Source organism: Myotis nattereri, assembly GCF_964212035.1.
Source record: "Myotis nattereri genome assembly, chromosome: 3".
In the NCBI taxonomy this organism is placed as follows: Eukaryota; Metazoa; Chordata; class Mammalia; order Chiroptera; family Vespertilionidae; genus Myotis; species Myotis nattereri.
The window spans coordinates 73575502-73592214 of NC_138077.1; the positions used below are offsets into that span (position 1 = coordinate 73575502).

General features: G+C 41.6%; 1 protein-coding gene across 1 annotated transcript in view; it reads left to right on the top strand.

The window, feature by feature from the left end:
- Nucleotides 1–16713, top strand: part of CBLB (Cbl proto-oncogene B) — a 246578-nt gene that overhangs the window by 3862 nt on the left and 226003 nt on the right. The gene's annotated exons all lie outside the window — the stretch shown is intronic.

Here is a 16713-nt window from a genome sequence, read left to right on the forward strand (position 1 = left end):
AGAGTAATCGTTCAGTTGTGTTCCTTATAAGATGCAAAGTGTTTTGTAACAAAACTTCAGTTGCATAGAATTAGCATAGTACATTTACTGAGGAAAAGAATAGTAGCATATCCCAAAGCATCTCATGTTTTCTGGCCTTAGTTCTGTGAGTTAGTATAACTCAGTAGCTGATGCCAAACTCTTTCAAGTCAGTTCATTTCTATTTGATACAGTGATAGGACTATTACTCATGAGTACACATTGGAACTCAAATACACTTGAAATGTAGAGTTCGTTCCAAAGCTCTTGCAGAGAAGGGTTTCTTTTAAGCATTGTATAATAAACATTTATTGAGAGCCTACTATGCCCCTACTAAGTGCTTATTACTTGGGATGCAAAGTTAGATAAGATACAACTCTACCCCTCACCTGTCAGAGAATTCAGAGACCAGCAGCAGAGCCAGGCATAAAAATGCATAATTGCCATTTAGTATGGAAAGAGCTATGATGCAGACTTATACAAAATACAGTGGCAACAAAGAAGAGAACTTCCCCCGTATTTTCTGGCCACTTTTGAAATAGTTGTCTGTCTGGATTCTGCTGGCCACTGCCTTTAGGAACAGCATTATGGTACTCTTGCTAGAAGTGCTGAGGTGAGAGTAAGGAAATGATTGCTAATCAGTATGGTAGGAATGATAATTTATTAATGTGAGGTTCCTGAACATGATTTTCATAAGCATCTTAGCCAGGTGATGAAAAATGGAGGAAACAATTTTCTATCTAATAGATACTAAATGTACTGAGCATGTGTGTGTGGCAGTTCAGGAAATTATAAAGTAATTAATTGATGGCAAAGAGCAAAGCACATTGAGTACCTGCGTGCATTTTGTCTTACTGTCCTTGTCACTTATTTAAATTACATTACTGAAAGACTTTTAAAAGTCTTTAAAAAGTGATGCCAAACAGCCTTTTGCGCCTTTTATCTTTAGTACATTTAGCACATTTGTACTAAAGCTTGGAATATAATTCATTCCTTATCTCTATAGTTTCATTGTGTCCATAATATATTTTAAAGTTTGTTAATCAAAGAAGCTTGGATTATATACAACTATTTGTTGGGTTTGAGAATACCATCTTCCTTGGCATATAGCCCTTTGGACAGGAGGTACCATATATTTAAATAATTCTTTACATATTTTATTTTCCTTAGTGAAATTGTTCTGTGTTAGCAGAATCATGGGCCCAAGTAGGCCTACGTAGATCAGCGGTTCTCAACCTGTGGGTTGCGACCCCTTTGGGGTCGAACGACCCTTTCACAGGGGTCGCCTAAGACCATCGGAAAACACATATATAATTACATATTGTTTACAGTAGCAAAATTACAGTTATGAAGTAGCAACAAAAATAATTTTATGGTTGGGGGTCACCACAACATGAGGAACGGTATTAAGGGGTTGCGGCATTAGGAACGTTGAGAACCACTGATGTAGATGATAACACAGTAAGCGTGTGGGCAGTTTTGTGTAGTACTGAGTTAGGTTTTGAATTTGTCTTAAGTGATCGCACAGTTTGCTATTTGCTACCTGTCACTTTTATTGTTTATTTATTTAAAAATATTTTTATTGAATTTATTGGGGTGACATTGGTTAATAAAATTGTATAGTTTTCAGGTGTACAATTCTACAGTACATCATCTGTGTATTGTATTGTGTGTTCACCATCCAAAGTCAAGTCTCCTTCAGTTACAATTTATTTCCCCTTTACCCTCTTCTACTTCCCCTCCCCTCTTTCCCTCTGGTAATCACCATACTGTTATCTGTGTACATGACTTTTGTTTGCTTTTTTTTTTTTTTTTTTTTTGCTTAATCTTCATCTTTTCCACCCAGCTCCCCCAAACTCCCTTTCCTCTGACAGCTGTCAATCTGTTCTCTGTGTCTGTGAGTCTGTTTCTATTTTGTTCATTATGTTCCACATATAAGTGAAATCATGGTATTTTTCTTTGGCTTATTTCACTTAGCATAATACTCTCCAGGTCCAGCCATGCTGTGCTACTTGTCACTTTTAGAAAAAGCTTTTTTTAAAAAAATATATATTTTATTGATTTTTTTATAGAGAGGAATAGAGAGTTAGGAACATGAATGAGAGAGAAACACCAATTAGCTGCCTCTTGCACGCCCCCCACTGGGGATGTGCCCTTAACCAAGGTACATGCCCTTGACTGGAATCGAACCTGGGACCCTTCAGTCCGCAGGCCGATGCTCTATCCACTGAGCCAAACCAGTTAGGGCTAGAAAAAGCTTTCGATAAAATAAAAGATTTAAAGGAATCGTCCCAAGAGTTACCTTGGCTTATCCTTGTGATATAGGGCATATATGTAGCAGAAGCCTTAATCACTTAGTAATCTTTTAACTGGTATAAAATTTTAATCATTCAGATTTTGAATCAACTTCTTACTTTCCTTCAAAGTTGTTTTATATACTGTCTATTGATTTCCTCATTCATTTATCATATCCCAACTCTAGAGATAGAGATTTATAATTAATCATACCAGACCATAAAATACAGTAAGTGCTGTAATATGGTATAAATAAAGTGCTGTGAGATACTATGTGGCAGAGGTGAAAAGTTGGTGTGGAATGCAGCATGGTGGAGGTACTATCAAGCTATTAATTTGTACGCTTTGGGTTCCAGTGAGGTGGAGGGCATAGGTTGAAGAAATAATGGGTGAAGGGAGATTGAGGAGTGAGAGAAGGTGGTAGAGCAGTGGTTGTCAACCTTCTGGCCCTTTAAATACAGTTCCTCATGTTGTAACCCAACCATAAATTATTTTTGTTGCTACTTCATAACTGTAATGTTTCTACTGTTATGAATCCTAATGTAAATATCTGATATGCAGGATGTTCTTAGGCGACCCCTGTGAAAGGGTCGTTCGACCGCCAAACGGGTCGCGACCCACAGGTTGAGAACCGCTGTGTTAGAGGAAGATGAGGAGGCTTTTACAACTCTGTCAAGGAATTTGAACTTTGTTTATTAGACAAAGGAACCATTGAAGTCTTTGAGTAGAGAAAAAGTCAAGACTATAGTGAGATAGATTACTCTCTTGACTCTACAAAGGAAGGTTAAAAGAAAATAAACTTAAATGTAGTAATAATGATCAAGAGAAATTAAAACAGACTGGGCAAGGTATAATGAAGGGCTAAGCTAGAGAATTGACAGTAGGTATGGCAACTATTGGTTCAAATGTGGGAGGTATTTTGGAGGTAAAATCCACAGGTCCTGGTGACCCTTCAGATATAGAGAATGAAAGAAAAAGTGAAGTGAAAGTGACTCTTGAGGTTTTCAGCCTAGTTGACTCTGAAGGCAGTGATGCCCTTAATGATATAAGGAACATAGGAAGAAAAAGAGGAAGCTTGGGAGTTGGTGCATGATAAATTTGTTTTTGACCATGTTGAGTTTGACATGCCAGAGTGAAATCCATTTTGAAGTCAGAAAAATTGAATGTGCAGTTCAAGAGAGAAGTTGAAACTAGAGAATATGTTTGGTAGACAAGCCTACAGAGCAGCAGTTCTCAACCTGTGGGTCGCAACCCGTTTGGTGGTCGAACGACCCTTTCACAGGGGTCGCCTAAGACCATCCTGCATATCAGATATTTGCATTAGGATTCATAACAGTAGAAACATTACAGTTATGAAGTAGCAGCAAAAATAATTTATGGTTGGGTTACAACATGAGGAACTGTATTTAAAGGGCCAGACGGTTGAGAACACTGCTATAGAGGTAGCATTTCAAGCTGTAGATCAATAAGAGTTCAGCAAGGCAGAGTAAGTGAGAGTCAGAGAAAAAGTCAGAGATTGAAATTTTTGGCTGTATGTCAGGTTGTATCTGTAATTAGATGGCAATGATGGGAAAAGAATGCTTCAAAGAACAGTGATGAGAGAGGAGTGAAAATAATTGGAACATTTTGATTTCTTGGGTAGAGACAGCATCAAGGACATAGTTTCAAATTCTGAGAAAATTAAATTCAAGTGGAGAATATCAGGTAGGATGAAAATTTAAGAAGTCATTGAATTTCTTGAGTAAAGACCACTGTTGATCTTTCAGAGTAGTTTCACTTATATGATGGGGCTAGATTGAAAAAAAAAGAGTGTGTGGATTATTTAGAAATTGTTCTAAAATTGCGACAACCAATGAAGGAAGTAAGTTATGATGCCTTAACTGTTTGAACAGAGCATAACTTTGTGTTTGTGGGTGCTGTAGGAGATGTTAGTAGATGGTGGTTAGGGGATGTAGGTAGGGGAAGATTTAAGATATAAAGGAAGTAGAATTGATAAAGTGGCATCCTTGATTACAAAGGTGGGAGGGAAGGGCTAAGAACAAGTAGAAGAGTAAACCCTTGGTAGATAACTAACTTCTACTTAGACAAAAGGGAAATGAGTAAATAAGCACAAGTTTTGAGAGCATTTGTAAATTGTATCTTGGTTACAAGGAAGTGATTTAAAGTATAACATTTGTAATGTTTAACCATGTGTTTTAAAATTGTCTGTTATAGGATAAATAATATATATATTTTTACTTGTCTTCTAGTAATTATGTGGGTAAATAAGTAAAACATTGAAATAGAAATCATTTCTCACCCTGTACATGAAAAGCATCTTAGAAACATGCTGTGACTTAAATGATGCCAGGATGCTTATTTTTATCTACTGTTTGGGCATCTATTTAAGGGTTTTAAATTTTTTTATATATTTGTAACTTGCTGATTTTCCCCCCTAGTAATGAAAGAAGCATTTTGAAAATAACTTTTGAAGTTTTAGCTTTTTAACATATTCATATTTAAATAATAGTTAAGCTCACTCATATTATCTTCCAATATTAATAATAAGACAATTATTAAGTGTTTTACCTGTTAAAATTTTTATATCAGGATGTACTCAGGAGAACTACTCTGGGCTTATTAGCCTTATTTGCTGCTTTCCTGCACAAAACATTCCATATTTGAGAGTTTCAGATAGTATGAAAAACTTTAGGAAGTAAAAAAGCTCTTAATGATCTACAAAGTGGTTAGTACCTTCGGTCTAATTCTCATACCTTTGCAAAACCTGCAGGGATCTTGCCATGTATGGTATAACATCTTATCTAATAAAAGAGAAATATGGTAACTAGCTGTACCTCCACTACCCTTCCCATTGGCTAATCAGGGTGATATGCAAATTAACTGCCAGCCAAGATGGCGGCCGGCAGCCAGGCAGCTTGAAGCGAAAATGAGGCTTGATTGCTTCAGTGACGGAGGACTCCAACGTTCCGGCCTGTCGCTGCCGGCCTCTGAGCTTGCAGTTTGAGACATTGTTACAAATATAGAAGCTAAACAATACTCCAGAAACCTGCTTTCAGCCAGCACGGATCTCAGAGCCGGAGTTGAAACGGTGTTTCAATTACAGAACCCAAACAAACTAGATACCTGCTTTCAGCAGCTGAGGCCTAAGAGCTGGAGCCAAGCCTCAGAGCTAAAGCTGGTCAGAATAAAAAAAAAAGAAAAAAAAGGAGCGGTGGGGAGCTTAAGTCACCCGCCAGCCTGAAAACATCCATCAGCCCCTCACCCAGACTGGCCAGGCACCCCAGTGGGGACCCCCACCCTGAAGGGTGTGTGACCAGCTGCAAACAGCCCTCAGCCCCTCATCCAGGCTGGCCAGGCACCCCAGTGGGGACCCCCACCCTGATCCAGGACACCCTTCAGGGCAAACCAGCCAGCCCCCACCTGTGCACCAGGCCTCTATCCTATATAGTAAAAGGGTAATATGCCTCCCAGCACCAGGATCAGCGGAGCTGAGAGGCCTCCCGGCACCGGGATCAGTGTGACAGGGGGCAGCACCCAAACCCCCTGATCGCCCTGCGGCTCTGTGTGTGACAGGGGGTGGGGCCACAACCTCCCTATCCGCCCTGCTCTATTCGTGACAGGGGAAGGCACCCCAACCCCCTGATCGGCCCTGCTCTGTGGGTGATAGAGGGCGGCGCCCCACCCTCCCTCCCCTCACGGGCCCTGCTCTGTGTGTGACGGGGTAGAGCCATAACCTCCCCGTCGGCCCTGCCCTGAGTGTCAGAGTGTGCGGCGCCCCAACCCCCTGATCCGCCCTGCTCTGTGTGTGACAGGGGGCGGTGCCCCAACTCCCCTATCGGCCCTACTCTGTGAGTGACACGGGGGAGCTCCTCAACCCCCTGATCGGCCCTGTTCTGTGCATGACACGGGGGAGCTCTCCAACCCCTTAATGGGCCCTGCTCTGTGTGTGACAGGGTACGGAGCCCCAACCCCCCTGATGGGCCCTGCTCTGTGAGTGACAGGTGGCAGCGCCCCAACCCCCTGATTGGCCCTGCTCTGTGCGTGACAGAGGGTGGTGCCACAACCTCCCCATAGACCCTGCCTTGAGTGTGTGTGACAGGGGGCGGTGCCCCAACCCCCCAATCCGCCCTACCCTGTGCGTGACTGAGGGTGGCATCGCAACCTCCTGATCTGCCCTGCTCTGTGCATGACAGGGGATGGCGCCCCAACTCCCCAATCGGCCCTGCTCTGAGCCTGACCAGGGGCTGCACCTAGGGATTGGGCCTGCCCTCTGCCACCCGGGAGCAGGCCTAAGCCAGCAGGTCGTTATCTCCCGAGGGGTCCCAGACTGTGAGAGGGCACAGGCCGGGCTGAGGGATCCCCCCCCCCCCCCCCCCCGCCGAGTGCACAAATTTTTGTGCACCGGGCCTCTAGTAAAATATGAAAGGAGAAGGAATACTAAAAAATAGTGAGTGCCAACTATGTGCCAAGGCCTGTGCAAAGCACTTTACATTTCCTCTTGTAAGAATTAAACATCCTAAGAGGTTTCAAGAAGAAGAAACTGACCCAAGGTTGTAAAGCTAGTAAATGGCAGGGCCACATCCTAGCTTTTATTGATTTTAATGTCTATGTTCATAGTATACATATTCAAGCACACTGCTCCGTGGAGTAATATGATTCTGCCTCCTTCCATTACAAGTAAATCAAGAGTATCTTTACCCCTGTATTTGATAAGATCAAATTCTTCTGCAAACTTTGTTCTCATTTTTTTAGACAGATTTATCATAGGTCATAGACTTCCTATCTGTGTTATTAGCTTCTTCTGAGAGGTTCTTCCTTTGTTCTTTTCCTCTTTTTCCTCCTTCCCTTCATCACATATTTACTGCACATCTACTATGTATAAGATTCTACATTAGGTGAGGAGATAGACCAGTGCGATTAGAGATGTTCTCTACCCTTACGGAAATTCTATTCTTTTGTTATAAAATACTAGAGGCCTGGTGCATGAAATTCATGCATGGGGGAGAGGGGGTTCCCCCAGCCCAGCCTTTATCCTCTCCAATCTGGGACCCTTCGGGGGATGTCCAACTGCCATACCTAAACTGGCAGTCGAATATCCCTCTCGCAATCTGGGACCGTTGGCTGCTAACTGCTTGCCTGCCGGCCTTATCACCCCTAACCACCTCTGCTTGCTGGCCTGATGCCCCTAATTGCTCCCCTGCTGGCCTGATTGCCCCCTAACTGTTCCCCTGCCGGCTTGATCGCTCCGTAACTGCTCTCCTGCTGGCCTGATCACCCCCTAACTGCCCTCCCCTGCCGGCCTGATCGCCCCTAATTGCCTCTGCCTTGACCCATGCCACCATGGCTTTGTCTGGAAGGACGTCCGGAAGATGTCCAGTCTAATTAGTATATTACCCTTTTATTAGTATAGATGTTTCTATTGATTTTTAGAGAGAGAGGAAGGGAGAGGAATAGAGAGAAAGAAAAATTGATGTGAGAGGGAAACATAGATTGACTGACTCCTTCACATTTCCTATTGGTGATTGACCAGGAATTAAACTGGTGATATCCTGGCTCATGGGTCCACACTGAACCACTGAGCCACACCAGCTGGGCTCCATTCTTATTTGGAAGAAAAATTGCAAACAAATGAATACACAATTGACATTTTAATTACAACGAATCAGTTTTTAATAGTGCTTCATTATATCAGTCTTCTAAAGAAATCTTCATTGAAAACCATGGAGGAATTGTTAGTTTCCTCAAAATCCAATTTTATATGCTAACTTTCTTGTTTTGCCCAACTGATAGTCTATGTAGGAAGAGTTCATATTATTTTCATACTTTTTACTTTTTATACTTTATGCATTTTTCCTTTTTTTTAAAAAAATATATTTTATTGATTTTTTACAGAGAGGAAGGGAGAGAGAGAGTTAGAAACATCGATGAGAGAGAAACATTGATCAGCTGCCTCCTGCACACCTCCTACTGAGTATGTGCCCACAACCAAGGTACATGCCCTTGACCGGAATCAAACCTGGGACCCTTCAATCCACAGGTCGATGCTGTATCCACTGAGCCAAACCGGTTAGGGCAGTGGTTCTCAACCTTCCTAATGCCACGACCCTTTAATACAGTTCCTCATGTTGTGGTGACCGACCCCCAATTTCATTGTTACAAATTGAACATAATTAAAGCATAGTGATTAATCACAAAAACCATATGAAATTATATATGTGTTTTCCGATGGTCTTAGGTGACTCCTATGAAAGGGTCGTTCGACCCCCAAAGGGGTCGCGACCCACAGGTTGAGAACCGCTGGGTCAGGGCTATACTTTATACATTTTGCCTTTTGTACACTTAGTGATGATTTGCTGAATTCAAATGGAAAGACCTGTTGGCGGTAATAACCACTCCAGGTATTAGACAAGTGGTCAGACCAGAGCTTGGTTAAGCAACCTCTGTACTTTGAGTTCTGGCCAAGAAAGAATTCAGAGCCAAGACTCAAATTATAAGAGAACATTTTTGTAGAAAGTCAGAGAGGAAGAAGTGAGCTCTATAAGAAATAGGCTCAGGAATTAAGTTACAAAGGTAAAAGAAGGGCCTTGGAGCTTAGGCGAGGGAACACTAACGGTGCCTGACCTGGGGGAAGCAAAGGGGAACATGAAGAGCATGGGTGTGCTTCTGAGAGGGACAGTGTGCTGGGTTCTCTGTCCTAAGGGCTTTTAAGGGTGGAGACTTTAGGGGAGGTCCCAGGGAGAGAGGATCTCAATAGAAAACTCATCAGCTTTCCAGGTGTCTCCTTTCAGGGACCTGGTCAATTGGTTGGCACCAGGGCAGGGGGTCATTAGTCAGTGCATCTGGTCCTGAGGTCAGCCATGCATCCCTTGTCTGGTTTTGCTGCTTTTCTGGTGCTGGAGCTGAAACACAACTGAAGTCTAGATGTTATCCCTAGGGGTTAGTGCAAGGGTTTGTTTGGGGGTTGTATGAAGTTATTCTCCTGCCTCTTGTTCCTCCTCTAAGGTGGTCTAAAACCACATGACTAGCAACAGGCCAGGGGAGGAAAGGTCAGGGGAGAGTCTGAGCAGTGTTATCAGCATATGCTAGAACAGGAAAGGTTACCTAGGGGTGAGGTCCTTGTTTTCCCAGTTTTGCCTGATGCTAGGCACTCGGGGCTTTTAGCCCTGGTGACCTGTACTTGGCCCATCATCTTTATTCTGCTCATGTCTGCCTGCCTACCACAAACCAAATTACTTTTAGATACTTTTTATCATGATGATGTACTTTTATGTAACTGCAGTACAGAACCTCTTACAACATTTACGTGAGAAGCAGAGACAAGGCATTCTTCCAGGCTTTCTGTATTGTCTTTAAAAATGGGTACATTACTTGATGTCCCATGAAGTGAGGTGTGTTTCGTAATGAAAGTCTGCTACCATATAGACACAATTCCTTACTGTTAAAGTTTCCAATTTTTTCAGTAAACTTTCCATTGTAGGGGCTGGTTTGACCTTGTTTGCAAGAAATATGTGAGGTGACCTAATACTCTTTGTTACCTATTGGCTGGAAATTTTAATTAAGGCAAAATCAGGAAACTCTTTAAATGCAAGAGTGTTCTAAGAATAATTAATGGGTTTTAAAATTCTTGTAAATTCTGTGTTTATATTTGTGCTTTTGCTTTGATATGATTGAATATACATTTTTATATATGTGCATACATATTCATATATTGAAATACATATACAGTATGTATAGATTAGACGTATATATATATTTTAAATATATTTTATTGATTTTTTACAGAGAGGAAGGGAGAGGGATAGTCAGAAACATCGATGAGAGAGAAACACCGATCAGCTGCCTCCTGCACACTCCCCACTGGGGATGTGCCCGCACCAAGGCACATGCCCTTGACTGGAATCGAACCTGGGACCCTTGAGTCCGCAGGCCGACACTCTATCTACTGAGCACAAATCTACTGTTAGGGCTAGTTGTATATTTTTTATGTATGTCAAACAGTGCGGACATATACAGAGAGGTCTGCTTAAAATTCTTTAATACATTTAAATAAATACACAGGGCAGTTGTTTACTGTAATGGAGAGAGTGCCTGACTCTCAACTAGGTTCCATTTCTGTCTTTTAGTATTGTCATCTCAAAGGGAGGGAGTTAAGTTAGTCTTGGTGATCCCCAAGGTCCTCTTTTGCTAGCTCTAAAATCCTTTGAGTCAGTTACTTTAATGGAATTTTAGCCTAAGTCCAATACTAAATGTTTTGCCTTTTAGTTCAAAAGCAGAGAGTAATGTTGCTAATGAACCAATGCTCTCATGCACCAGTCGGTGCCCTAAAAAGTTTGTCGTTGTAAAATGTGACTGCAGATTTGTTCTTTGGGTAAGCTCTGCTGTGTTGGGACCCACTTTCATTCTAGGGAGTGACTTGGGTACTTCTAGAAGAGGTCTAAATTGCTTGAATCAGAACTTGAACCTTGTGTTGAGCTTGATTTTTCTCCTTAATATACTGCTTTTTGAAAAGCAGCTTTTCTTTCCTGGCTTTGGCAGTCCTTGCACGTAACAGGCCCTCAATAAATATTTATTGAATTGAATCGAATTTGACCTTTTAAGAAGGCATATTCCTGGTGTAGGATTATTCGTGTTCGGCAGGAGCTGTCATAAATCAGAATTTAATACTAATCCACCTGATGAACTGCATGCTCAGCAGCATATGGTAGTTTAGCATTGTATGTTGCACGTTCCGCAGTGCAAGTTTAGAAAACTGTGACCTGTAAGGGCCTGATGAACTGACTCTAGCCGATTTCAAACCTACTTGTACCACTCACCCATGGGTTTTCTGTGTCCCTATGTTTTTGAATGAGTGCATCGACTCTGCTCTTCACACACTGTACACTCTGCTTCCTCTCAAGCCTTTGCACACCCTTTGCCTGGAATATTCCTTTTACAAATTTCGGTATGCCTTTCTTAACACTCCCATGTAGCTCTTCATACATTCCTGTTTTGCAATGCTCAAATTCTCTTGCAATTCTTTTCTAAGCCACTAGTTTTTTTTCACTACAAAACTCATAGACCTGTGATTTCTTTCTTTCTATATTCCCTAGGGCCTGAAACAATGCCTTACACAAAGGTTTGTAAAATTAAAAAATGGGTCCCAAAGTTCATGTAAATTTGCAAATGGAATAAAATAAAAATGTAAATGTGTTTAGCCAGGGATCATTGATTATATGTCTGATACTAATTAAATTATGATATAGGTAGAAAGAAGATCAGCTTGAGATTCAGAAGATGCTGGCTCTTGTGTTGGATTAATGACTTCTTAATAGTCCCTTAATCTTTGTAGTTCTTAGTTTCTTTATCTGAAAATGAATGGATTGGACAGGATCTGTACTAAGATCCCTTAGAGCAGAATTGCCTTGCTCCTAAGTTAATTATAGAGAACTAGGTCTCTGCTGCCAGACTCCTTGAGTCAGGAAGTATCTTCTAATCATCTGTAATTTCCTGGCACAAAGCTTAGTACCTGGTATATAGTAGTTATTCAAACAATATTACTGAATGAAACAATAAATTCCCAGAGAGAATTACGATTTAAATAAAGCAAATGAGAAAAAGATTAGGTAGATAATAGTTAATTAAAAATGTGTAACATTTAAAAGAATCTATTAAAGAACAGTTATTTGGAATGTCTGAAAAAAGTACCCGGGAGAAATTTTTTATGTATCAGTTAAAATATTCAACAATAGAGAAAATGAATTTGCAACTGCCCAGTCCCCTAACTATAAGTTAATAATTTTTTAAACTGTGACATGTTGTACCAAGTTTTATGTGCTGATATTAAACTGCTCTTGGAGGATGTTAGTAGAGATATTTTTGAAATTTGTATATACTTCTGATACCATTTTTTAGTTTTAAGAATTGAAAAACTGTATCCTATTTCAACTAGGATTTCTTAAATCATTGATATATTTGTGACTTCCTCAGTCTTTAGGGAAGTTTTTACATTTAAACTATGCCTATACCTTTGGGTTAATGATTTGAATATTAGTGTAGTTTAATCATGAAAATAGGGAAGTAATAAATCATACTATTTATGTATTTTATATATACCTTATGCATATATATGGTATATGGTATTCCAGAATTAATCAACCAAGTCATCTGTATACCCACTTATTAGTTCTGTACTATGTTCTAGACCAGCGGTTGGCAAACTGCGGCTCGCGAGCCACATGCGGCTCTTTGGCCCCTTGAGTGTGGCTGTTTAGTATGTGCTAGACAATTCTGTTTTGGGCACTGTATACAAAGAGGAGGAAGATATGAAGATAGATGCTCTCAGTGAATGTGACAAATGGTTGTCTTAAGTTAGGGGCTCATGCTTGATAGTTTGAGGAAGATTTTTCTCCCCACAAAAAAATTATATGGTTATTTATTTTAAAAAAAGCAAGAGAGATAGCAAGTTTGAGTACTTTTTTTCATTTGTTATTTTCTTGAGTTTTTTAAAAATATTAATTTTTAGAGAGAGAGGAAGGAGAGGGATAGAGAAAGAGAAACATTGGTGTCAGAGTGGAACATCGACCTGTTGCCTCCTATCAGGGATCCAGCCTACAACCTGGACATGTGCCCTGACTAGGAATCGAACCAGCAACCTTTTGGTGCATGCCATGACATCCAACCAACCGAGTTACACTGGCCAGGGCTCCTTGATTTTTTGTTTGTGGTTCTTGAAAGTATTATTATTCAACTGCTTTCTATTTGGCCCAGGCACTTTTATGAGTACCCAGCAGAGGATGCAAGTTTTGTGAAACCTGAAATTTGGAGGGGTTCTTTTATTTGTTTTTTATTTTTTCAAATATATTCTATTGATTTTTTACAGAGAAGAAGGGTGAGGGATAGAGAGTTAGAAACATCGATGGGAGAGACACATTAATCAGCTGCCAAGGTACATGCCCTTGACCAGAATCGACGCTCTATCCACTGAGCCAAACCAGTTAGGGTGGGAAGGGTCCTTTTAATTAAAACAAAATACAGATACAAAAGTATAGATACAAAATTGGATATAAAGGTGAATTTTCTTTGAAAATAAAGTTACAACAAGTCATACTTTAAAAGTATGAGAAATTCACAAACATGAGGGAATTTCCACTCTGTACATTTTATATGATTCTCTTCCATTGTCCACAGTTGTGAGTACCACTGGACACACTCAGATGACCCGATTTGACTTGGACCTTCCTGCTCCTATGCTGGGCTAGTGAGCATCGTGGGCACTTACAGTATTCCTGAAGTCATTCTTTTATTACAATTGCTGACAGTAATTTAATTCTAGAAGTGACTGTGCACTTCACATGTACCTTCTACTAAAGCTAAATTAAATGTATCTCCAGCCCAAATTCTAATTAGCCAGATTCCACAAATGTCCATGGCTACTCCATTGCCAACCAACAGCAGGATAAATGTGATGGAAGGAAAGTCATATTAGAAAAAGACGGCAGTCTTAACCAATTGTGTTTAAAATGTCTTGCTCTTGAGAATTTTACAAAAAAAGAAAATAATAATAATGAAGGCCTTAGAAGAGAGCCAGGTATATGAGGGACCCTCAAGTTTACTATTCATTAGCTTTCAGTAAATGTGCCTGTATGTGTACATTTTGCAAGTTCACTCTATGTATGGTCTTATGCAGTGGTTCTCAACCTTCTGGCCATTTAAATACAGTTCCTCATGTTGTGACCCAACCATAAAATTATTTTCTTTTTTTTTAATATTTTTTATTGATTAAGATATTACATATGTGTACCCTCTACCCCCCCTCCCCCCGCTCATTCCCTCACCTCCCCGTTGTCCGTGTCCATTGGTTAGGCCTATATGCTTGCATATAAGTCCTTTGGTTGATCTTTCCCCCTTGCCCCCACCCTCCCCTACCTTCCCTCCAAGGCCCGACAGTCCAATCAATGCCTCTCCGTCTCTGGATCAGTCCTTGTTCATCAGTTTATGTTGTTCATTATATTCCACAAATAAGTGAGATCTTGTGGTATTTATCCGCTCTCCAGTTCCATCCATGCTGTGGCAAATGGTAAGAGTTCCTTTTTCTTCTTCCTCTTCTTAAAGAATACCTTTCAGCATTTCATATAATGCTGGTTTGGTGGTGATGAACTCCTTTAGCTTTTTCTTATCCGTGAAGCTCTTTATCTGACCTTCCATTCTGAATGATAGCTTTGCTGGATAAAGTAATCTTGGTTGCAGGCTCTTGCTATTCATCTCTTTGAATATTTCTTGCCACTCTCTTCTGGCCTGCATGGTTTCTGTTGAGAAATCAGCTGACAGTCGTATGGGTACTCCCTTGTAGGTAACTGACTGTCTTTCTCTTGCTGCTTTTAAGATTCTCTCTTTATCTTTTGCTCTTGGCATTTTAATTATGATGTGTCTTGGTGTGGTCCTCTTTGGATTCCTTTTGTTTGGGGTTCTCTGCGCTTCCTGGACTTGTAAGTCCATTTCTTTCACCAGGTAGGGGAAGTTTTCTGTCATTATTTCTTCGAAAAGGTTTTCAATATCTTGCCCTCTCTCTCCTTCTGGTACCCCTATAATTCTGATGTTGGTACGCTTGAAGTTGTCCCAGAGGTTCCTTACACTATCTTCGTATTTTTTGAATCTCTTTTCTTTTTTCTTTTTCGGTTGGGTATTTTTTGTTTCTTTGCATTTCAAATCTTTGACTTTATTCTTGGGATCCTCTTGTCTGCTGTTGGATCTCTGTAAATTATTCTTTATTTCAGTCAGTGTATGCTTAATTTCTAGTTGGTCCTTTTTCATGACCTCCATGGTCTCACTATACTCCTTGAGGGATTTATTAAATTTATCGGCGGTTTCCATAAAATTCTTGAAAAACCTTATAAACGTGGCCTTGAACTCTATATCCAGTCGTCTGGCCTCCTCCGTTTCTGCCAATTGTGACCTGTTTCTTTGTCTCCGCATTTTGGCTGCTTCCCTGTGTTGATAGAGTGGCCTGTGCGCCAGGTGTCCTGTAGGGCCCAGTGGCTCAGCCTCCCCAGTTACCCGGGGTGGACACTCTTGGTGCCTTGGTTGTTGTAGGATCACTGGGAGGAATTGACCTCCAGGCCAATTGGCTGTGGGAAGCAGCTGTGTCTGAAGTGGGAGAATGGTCCCCCTCTGACCACTGGGTACAGTGGCTCCTGGTTCTAAGGAGGTGCTAAGTCAGCCCCTGCCTGAGGCCACAGAGCAGGAACCACGAAGAGGCTCAGCTGTGAAGCAATGCAAGCCGCTGCGGGGCCTTGGGCCTTCTCTTGGAAGTTCCGGGTCTGCTTGGCTGGGCTATAGTTAGGTACATTCACATGCAAAAGCCTCTGCCGCAGCCTGGGTGGGGCGGGGTCTCAGGGAGTCAAAAGGGGCGGAGAAAGACGCTATGGCTGATTCTCCGCGAGTCGCGCGTCTCAGTGTCCCAGTAACGGCTGCAAGCACCTCTGAGGGAAATCTGCCCTCAAGTTCTCCCGCTGCCGCCTGACAGAGTTGCCTCTCCCCGTATGAGACCTGGGTCCCCAGAGACTTCCCGGAACCGGAGTTCAGAGCAGTCGGGAGCTTGTGATTCAAAAAGACAGCCGCGTCCTCAGGTGCCACCCCCTTTCCGCGCGCGCGCGAGCCGCCGCCGCCGCCGCCGCCGTACCTCTGCACTCAGCCTCCACAGCTCCTCTGGCTCTCAGCGTGCTTTTCTTTTCTTCTAGTTGTAGAAATTACACTCAGCCAGCCTTCCTGTTGTTTTGGACGATGTTTGCTCCGTCCTTTGGGATAATTTTCAATTGTTGTGTGGGGCGACTATTTCCCGGTGTTTATCTATGCCGCCATCTTGGTTTCTCCTCCATAAAATTATTTTCATTGCCCTCACCAGTTTGGCTCAGTGGATAGAGCGTTGGCCTGTGGACTGAAAGGTCCCAGGTTCGATTCCGGTCAAGGGCATGTACCTTGGTTGCGAGCACATCCCCAGTGGGGAGTGTGCAGGAGGCGCTGATCGATGTTTCTCTCTCATCGATGTTTCTAACTCTCTATCCCTCTCCCTTCCTCTCTATAAAAAAATCAATAAAATATATCAAAAAAAAATTATTTTCGTTGCTACTTCATAACTGTAATGTTGCTACTGTTATGAATTGTAATGTAAATATCTGATATGCAGGATGGTCTTAGGCGACCCCTGTGAAAGGGTTGTTCAACCGCCAAAGGGATCGCGACCCACAGGTTGAGAACTCTTATGGAATTCCCAATGATTTAATTAAATACTTAATCGGGTGGTTCCTTACACCCTGGTTCAAGGGGTAAGAATGAGATGTGTTGATTTTGACTAAAAGTCACATGAACATGTGGAAGTGAATGTACTAGTTGAGTTACTCTCTTTTCTTGCTAGCAGAAGGTATT